The sequence below is a fragment of the Indicator indicator genome, chromosome 2 (genome assembly GCF_027791375.1).
Source record: "Indicator indicator isolate 239-I01 chromosome 2, UM_Iind_1.1, whole genome shotgun sequence".
NCBI lineage: Eukaryota > Metazoa > Chordata > Aves > Piciformes > Indicatoridae > Indicator > Indicator indicator.
The window spans coordinates 57,713,718-57,721,900 of record NC_072011.1 but is presented as its reverse complement, the minus strand read 5'-3'; positions in this window follow the sequence as shown (position 1 = coordinate 57,721,900).

Genomic DNA, 8,183 nt, shown 5'->3' with positions numbered 1-8,183 from the left:
CAGGTGACCCTGAACCAGGATTTTCTTGGGGCAGGTGACCCTGAACCAGGATTTTCTTGGGGCAGGTGACCCTGAACCAGGATTTTCTTGGGGCAGGTGACCCTGAACCAGGATTTTCTTGGGGCAGGTGACCTTGAACCAGGATTTTCTTGGGGCAGGTGACCTTGAACCAGGATCTTTCTTGGGGCAGGTGACGTTGAACCAGGGCACAAGCTATTTCTAAGTTTGGTGGGTTTATAATGGGGTAGACTTTAAAAAATAATAATAATGATTTAAAAAAAAAAAAGTGTCTAAAACCCTGAAAGCAGTTTTCTGCACAATGTTCTGCTTTGCCTGTGTTTGTAAAACCTTGAATGAAGCACATCATTGTGCATCTGAAGAGCTTGGATGAAGTGTAGGAGTCAATGTTGCAGTAGTGATGGAAATCACTGCCAGTCCATTTTAGCCTGAACTGGTGGTACTTTGGTGCAAAACTTTCTGCTTGAATCTGTTAACTATCTGCAGAAAGGCAGAGTGCACATACAGGCACTTCACAACATAGCTTTAATCTCAATTCCTTACGGTTTGGTTGGGGCATTTCATGTTTTTGTATAGAGGAAAAAGGAAAAACACCACCACAAAATGCAGCTGGCTACTTGACTTGAGGCTGCAGTAAGAACCTGCTGTCCGTGGAGCCCTGCACCCAAGGGGTGAGATGTTTTGCCTCAGTGCTCTCTGCATGGGTAGTGCACTTTGTTACTGAAAGAAAAATGGTTCCTTTGGGTCTCTCCCATCAGTTCTCGCAGTAAGACTTCCATTGATTAGCTGCAGCATGTCCAGGTCCAAGGCAGGTGATGCTGAGCTGGGGGGAGGGCTTGGTTTGGATGATCAGTTTGTACATACATGATACTTTACTTTTCTCATACCAACCCTGGAGAAGACTTCTCCTGGAGTGCTTAACTTGTCACCTTGTGTTTGGTTCAGCAACACCATACCAGCTTAGAGCTCGTTAGTGCTGCTTTATCCAAAAACACTGTGCAATGTTCTGCTCTGGTGTACATAACAGGATATAAACCAGGACTTTAGGGAGTACCTTGCTTCTAAAGAAAACTGTATTTAATGTAAAAAACAAACAAAAACTTTAAAAAAGGCAGGCACTAATATATTTCTTCCAGTCTTCAATTAACTTTTCCCCTTCTCCCTTCCCTTCTTTTTTTTCCCCTTCTCCCCTCCCTTCTTTTTTTTCCCCTTCACCCCTCCCTTCTTTTTTTTTCCCCTTCTCCCCTCCCTTCTTTTTTTTTTCCCCTGCTCCCCTCCCTTCTTTTTTTTCCCCTGCTCCCCTCCCTTCTTTTTTTTCCCCTGCTCCCCTCCCTTCTTTTTTTTCCCCTGCTCCCCTCCCTTCTCTTTTTGCCCCTGCTCCCCTCCCTTCTCTTTTTGCCCCTGCTCCCCTCCCTTCTCTTTTTGCCCCTGCTCCCCTCCCTTCTCTTTTTGCCCCTGCTCCCCTCCCTTCTCTTTTTGCCCCTGCTCCCCTCCCTTCTCTTTTTGCCCCTGCTCCCCTCCCTTCTCTTTTTGCCCCTGCTCCCCTCCCTTCTCTTTTTGCCCCTGCTCCCCTCCCTTCTCTTTTTGCCCCTGCTCCCCTCCCTTCTCTTTTTGCCCCTGCTCCCCTCCCTTCTCTTTTTTTCCCCTTCATTTCCTCTCTTTCCTTATTTCTTTCTGGTCCATACAAAAATGTTACAACTGGGTTTGTTTATTTCGGTTTTTTTAATCCTCTCTTGGGAGGGTGTTTTGTTGCTTTAAGTGGCAGGACTTAACTGTCATGTGTTGGATGTTAGAACTTTTACCCTTTCAGACTTTTTTTTTTTTCTTTATTGCCTCTGGCTGTTGGTTAGTACAGTACAAGTGCGATTTCCAGCTACCTTCAAATGGTATTTAATCCTAATTAAAAGACATTTATCTGTAATGCTGTTGGCTTGTTATTGATTTGGAAACCTTGGCATGGCTGTTTAGGTAAGAGAAGCTTGGCCCATCCCCTCTCTTTTTAGAAGTTCAGTATCCTCCTAACCCTGGGGGCATAGCACTCAAATCATAGAATGGTTGGGGTTGGAAGGGGACCTTTTAAGGTCATCTAATTCCAACCCCTGGTCAAGGTTGCTCAAGGCCCTGTCCAACCTGACCTTGAACCAGTGTGGTGGCTAAGGATGAACAGCAGCCTGAAACTACAGTAAATAACCTCCTCTGAAGATCACAGAATCACAGAATGTTAGGGGCTGGAAGTGACCTGGAAACATCATCCAGTCCAACTCCCCTGCCAGAGCAGGATCACCTCTACCAGACCACACAGAAACACATCCAGGCAGGTCAGCTGAATGACAGCCACGGTGGGGACATCCACAACCTCTCTGGGCAACATCTTCCAGTGTCTCACCACCCTCAACTGGAAAGAATTTCTTCCTAATACCTAGTCTAAATCTCCCCTCTTCCAGCTCAAAGCTGTTCCCCCTTCACCTATCACTATGAGCCCTTGTTAAAAGTCCCTCCACAGCGTTGCTGTAGCCCACTTCAGGTACTGGAATGCTGCTCTAAGCTCTCCCTAAAGCATTTTCTCCAGGCTTAACAGCCCCAACTCTCACAGCCTGCCCCATGGGCCAAAGGCTTTCAGAGGATCACAGGATGTTAGGGGTTGGAAGGGACCTTCAAAGATCAAGTCCAACCCCCCTGCCAGAGCAGGACCTCAGACTCTAGCACAGATCACACAGGAACACATCCAGAGGGGTCTTGAAAGACTCCAGACAAGGAGACTCTGCAACCTTTGCATGAGAAGTGTGTCCAGCTTGTTAGATGAGGCCATCTGTCACAATTAGAAGGGCCCAGCTTCAACAGTGCAATGGCTTTGGTTGGATCCATTCTCCAGATCCCATTGCCCCTGCAGACATCAGCCTCTCAAGCTGGTGATTCCAGATCCCATCAGATGAGCAGTGACAACAAACCAAATGCTGTGCTGGTGGAAGGAAGGTGCTGAGAAGGCCAAGGGACTGGGTAGGCCAAGTATGCTAGAAACAAATTTCACATGGAATGGGCAAGGAGCATCTAGTTCCAAACACACCCTGCCATGGACAGAGACACATCTAGAATGAGCCTTCCTTCCTTCCTTCCTTTTCCTTCCTTCCTTTTCCTTCCTTCCTTTTCCTTCCTTCCTTTTCCTTCCTTCCTTTTCCTTCCTTCCTTTTCCTTCCTTCCTTTTCCTTCCTTCCTTTTCCTTCCTTCCTTTTCCTTCCTTCCTTTTCCTTCCTTCCTTTTCCTTCCTTCCTTTTCCTTCCTTCCTTTTCCTTCCTTCCTTTTCCTTCCTTCCTTTTCCTTCCTTCCTTTTCCTTCCTTCCTTTTCCTTCCTTCCTTTTCCTTCCTTCCTTTTCCTTCCTTCCTTTTCCTTCCTTCCTTTTCCTTCCTTCCTTTTCCTTCCTTCCTTTTCCTTCCTTCCTTTTCCTTCCTTCCTTTTCCTTCCTTCCTTTTCCTTCCTTCCTTTTCCTTCCTTCCTTTTCCTTCCTTCCTTTTCCTTCCTTCCTTTTCCTTCCTTCCTTTTCCTTCCTTCCTTTTCCTTCCTTCCTTTTCCTTCCTTCCTTTTCCTTCCTTCCTTTTCCTTCCTTCCTTTTCCTTCCTTCCTTTTCCTTCCTTCCTTTTCCTTCCTTCCTTTTCCTTCCTTCCTTGTCCTTCCTTCCTTTTCCTTCCTTCCTTTTCCTTCCTTCCTTTTCCTTCCTTCCTTTTCCTTCCTTCCTTTTCCTTCCTTTTCCTTCCTTCCTTTTCCTTCCTTCCTTTTCCTTCCTTCCTTTTCCTTCCTTCCTTTTCCTTCCTTCTCCTTCCTTTTCCTTCCTTCTCCTTCCTTTTCCTTCCTTTTCCTTCCTTCCTTTTCCTTCCTTCCTTTTCCTTCCTTCCTTTTCCTTCCTTTTCCTTCCTTCCTTTTCCTTCCTTTTCCTTCCTTCCTTTTCCTTCCTTCCTTTTCCTTCCTTCTTTTTCCTTCCTTCCTTTTCCTTCCTTCCTTTTCCTTCCTTCCTTTTCCTTCCTTCCTTTTCCTTCCTTTTCCTTCCTTCCTTTTCCTTCCTTTTCCTTCCTTCCTTTTCCTTCCTTTTCCTTCCTTCCTTTTCCCTCCTTCCTTCCTTCCTTTTCCCTCCTTCCTTCCTTCCTTTTCCCTCCTTCCTTCCTTCCTTTTCCCTCCTTCCTTCCTTCCTTTTCCCTCCTTCCTTCCTTCCTTTTCCCTTCCCTTCCTTTTCCCTTCCTTCCTTCCTTTTCCCTTCCTTCCTTCCTTTTCCCTTCCTTCCTTCCTTTTCCCTTCCCTTCCTTCCTTTTCCCTTCCCTTCCTTTTCCCTTTCCTTCCTTTTCCCTTCCTTCCTTCCTTTTCCCTTCCCTTCCTTCCTTTTCCCTTCCCTTCCTTTTCCCTTCCCTTCCTTTTCCCTTCCCTTCCTTTGCCTTCCTTCCTTCCTTTGCCTTCCTTCCTTTGCCTTCCTTTGCCTTCCTTTTTTTCCTTCCTTTTTGCCTTCCTTCCTTCCTTGTCCTTCCTTCCTTCCCCTTCCTTCCTTCCTTCCCCTTTCTTCCTTCCCCTTCCTTCCTCTGGACAATAGAAGACTGATAGGGGATCTTATAAATGTTTCTAAATATCTAAGGGCTGGGTGTCAAGAGGGAGGGGACAGGCTCTGCTCAGTTGTGCCCCATGACAGGACAAGGGGCAGTGGATAGAAACTCCAGCACAGGAGGTTCCACCTCAACATGAGGAGGAACTTCTTCACTGTGAGGGTCACAGAGCACTGGAACAGGCTGCCCAGAGAGGTTGTGGAGTCTGAGTCTCTGGAGACTTTCAAGACCTGTCTGGATGTGTTCCTGTGTGACCTGTGCCAGATTCTATGGTCCTGCTCTGGCAGGGGACAGTTGGACTTTATGATCCTTGAAGGTCCCTTCCCACCCCTACCATCCTATGACCAATGTCCCTACCCCTCTTTTCCCAGCCCACAGCCACTCTCTACTATTGCAAATTGTCACCTGCTGTGGTTTTGTGTTGGTTTTTTTTTGGTTTGTTTTGGGTTTTTTTGATTTTTTTTGTAGTTTGGGGGCGGGGGGGGGGGGGGGGGGGGGGGGGGGATTTGGCTTGTTTGTTTTGTTTTGCACCACATTACAAATTGGAATTTACCCCGAGGAGTATATTACCAAACTACTCAGAATTTGGCAGTGAAATGAAATTATTGCTTACAAAAATAGGCTAAACGTAAAAGGTAATAAATCTTTTCAAATATATAGATGCACATATACAACTAAGACAATAGCCCAGCTACTCCCCCCCCCTTGTACAGACCCTCCCTGGACAAAGCCCAGAGGGCTGTTACCAGCTACAAGTTCTCCCTCTCATCCCCACCACTTGTTTCTTATCATAACCCAAGCAGGTCAGGGCAGAAGCAGAGACAGCAAGAAAAGAAAGCGGAAGCAGAGACAAAGAATTTCCACAACATCCCCCAAAACCCCTTCCTGCATGTGGAGAGCCAGAAAACATTCATGGGAGAGATGTCCAGCCCAGGCTGAGCAGGGCTGGGGCCCCACACAAGCCACCAAGGACACAGATTAAAGCACTGGGAATAATAATGGAGACTCACAGTGAAAATCCCATCCGATGTGTTGAGAGCCCTGGATTTGGGGCTGACATCCACTACATGCTAGAAATCAGGCAGCCCAAGCTCTCCAGAACCTCTATTTGCATCCCAGCCACAGCAACAAAACAGCTTGGTGAGGAGCCAGCCCCTGGCCACACCACCCTTCCCCTCTGGGCTTGTGTGGAGCCTCATTTCAAGACCCTGCTTTGCTCCAGGAGGAAAACAGAGAGGTAGGTTACTTATGGGTTGAGAAATATCACACCTGGATAAATAACTCAGTAGTCCTAACTCAAGGGGCAGGAAAGCTGAAGCTCCAGGAGGTGCTTTTTAATTGCTTGTGGTAAGCCAGCGTCCACAGAGGTTCTCCTTCCCCTAGTAAGACCACATCTGGAGTAATGTGTCCAGTTCTGGGCTCCCCAGTTCAACAGAGAATCCAGTGGAGGGCTGTGGGAATGATGATTAAGGGAATATCTCTCTGATGAGGAAACACTGAGAGCCCTGGGGCTGTTTAGTCTAAAGAAGAGAAAGCAGAGAGGGGACCTGATCACTGTCTACAAATATCTGGAGGTGGCTGTCAAGAGGATGGAACCAGTCTGGTTTTAGTGATATCCAGTGACAGGAGGAGGGGCAGTGGATGCAAACTCAACTACAGGAAATTCCATCTCAACATGAGGGGAAAAAAAAAAACAAACCAAAAACAACAAAACTTTACTATGGGTGTGCTGGAGCACTGGAACAGGCTGCCCAGGGAGGTTGTGGAGTCTCCTTCTCTGGAGGCTTTCAAAACCCACCTGGATGCATTCCTGTGTGACCTGCCCTGGGTGATCCTGCTTTGGCAGGGGGCTTGGACTGGATGATCATAGAATCATAGATTCATAGAATGACCTGGTTGGAAGGACCTCTGAAGGTTATCTAGTCCAACCTCCTCTGCAGTCAGCAGAAGCATCCTCAACTAGATCAGGCTGCCCAGAGCCCTGTCAAACCTCACCTGGAATATCTTCAGGGAGGGGGGCATCCACAGCCTCCCTGGGCAACCTGTTCCAGTATCTCAGCACCCTCAGCATCAAGAATTTCTTCCTGATATCCATCCTAAATCTCCCCTCCTCATGCTTCATTAATTCCCCCTCCTGCTTCCTGAATTCTCATGAGGCCCCATTGCTGTTGCTCTGTCTTCTCTGTGCCAAGCAACTCACCTTTTTCCAAACTATCCTCACCAGATCCTTCTGTTAACAACTATGTGCATAGCCCCCCCCCCTTCCCTACCCAGCTGCTGGGATGCAGGATGCTGGGATACAATCATAGAATCCACCAGGTTGGAAGAGACCTCCAAGATCACCCAATCCAACCTAGCACCCAGCCCTATCCAATCAACTAGACCATGGCACCATGGAGGTGCTTCCAAGACACAGAAATGTGCTGCTGAGGGCTGTGATTTAGCCCCAGCCTTGGTAGAGTTAGAGACTGATTGGACTTTCTGATCCTTAAGGTCTTTTCCAGCCCAAATGATTCTGTGAGTCTATGATTCTGAACAGCCTGGTTTTGCTGAGAGCTGTTAAGTGCTCAGGAGGGGAAAAAAAGGAGGGACTGGAGTCCTGGTGAAAAATATGATCATGGCAAAGTGTTGTTACAGCCACACCACCGAGGCATGAAAGGAAAGGCAGGGAGAAGGAACATCTTTTATAAGACCAATTCATAATGTTTGGAAAACAGCCTTAGAGGCACAGGCAGCCTCTGGCAGAATAGATGTGCCTCCTCCTCTCAGGAAGCATCCATTAAAGAGATGTACTTGAATGGGATGGTGAGGAACAGCAGCACAAAAATCCCAAAATAGACATGACAATGCTGCTTTCTGTCTGGCTCAGCTGGCACAGGAATTTCTGCTGCTCCTCTAGCAACTCACCCAAGGAGAGATGCTTTCCCCCAGCCTCATACCTGGCTCCATCCCAAAGCTGGCCCAGCTCGGGGGCTCAGGCTGCAGAGTGGTTCCTGCTGTACAGGTCAGGGCTCTTCTGTCCTGTCTGGATAATAAACCCCTCCCATGGCTTCCATGTGCCTCACCTCCCCTTGGCAGCCTTTGCAGTGCTGCTAATGTGTAAATCCAAGTGATGCCTGCACCAGGAAATGTAACAGCCCATGGAACAGGAAAACATCCAGGGAAAACCCATAGTGCAAGGCAGGGAAATTGGGGGGGGGGGGGGAATGAGAAAGAAAGGTGATAGGTGCTAAATTCTGACATGGGAAGTCAGACAGACAACCGAGTGAGCAAACCCAGATGGAAGGAAACAAAGGCTCATTTTCAGCTCCTGTGTGAAATCCTATCCTTTTATACTGCCTGCTTCTGCCACAGGAGGGAGGTAGGACAGGGAAGGGGCCGGGAGGGCAGGAGAGAAACATCACCATGAAACTGGAGGTCCCTGAAGGGGGCTGCAGACCCCCGGGTGACCCTCAGCTTTCCCTCCCAACCCTGCCTCACTGAGCTTGGCCTGTCCTTTGCTGCTGCCATCAATTTTTGCTCATCAGGACCTGCCAGCCCCTGCCTGTCACGCAGCAATAGCTCAGCCATGCTCACACACGAAA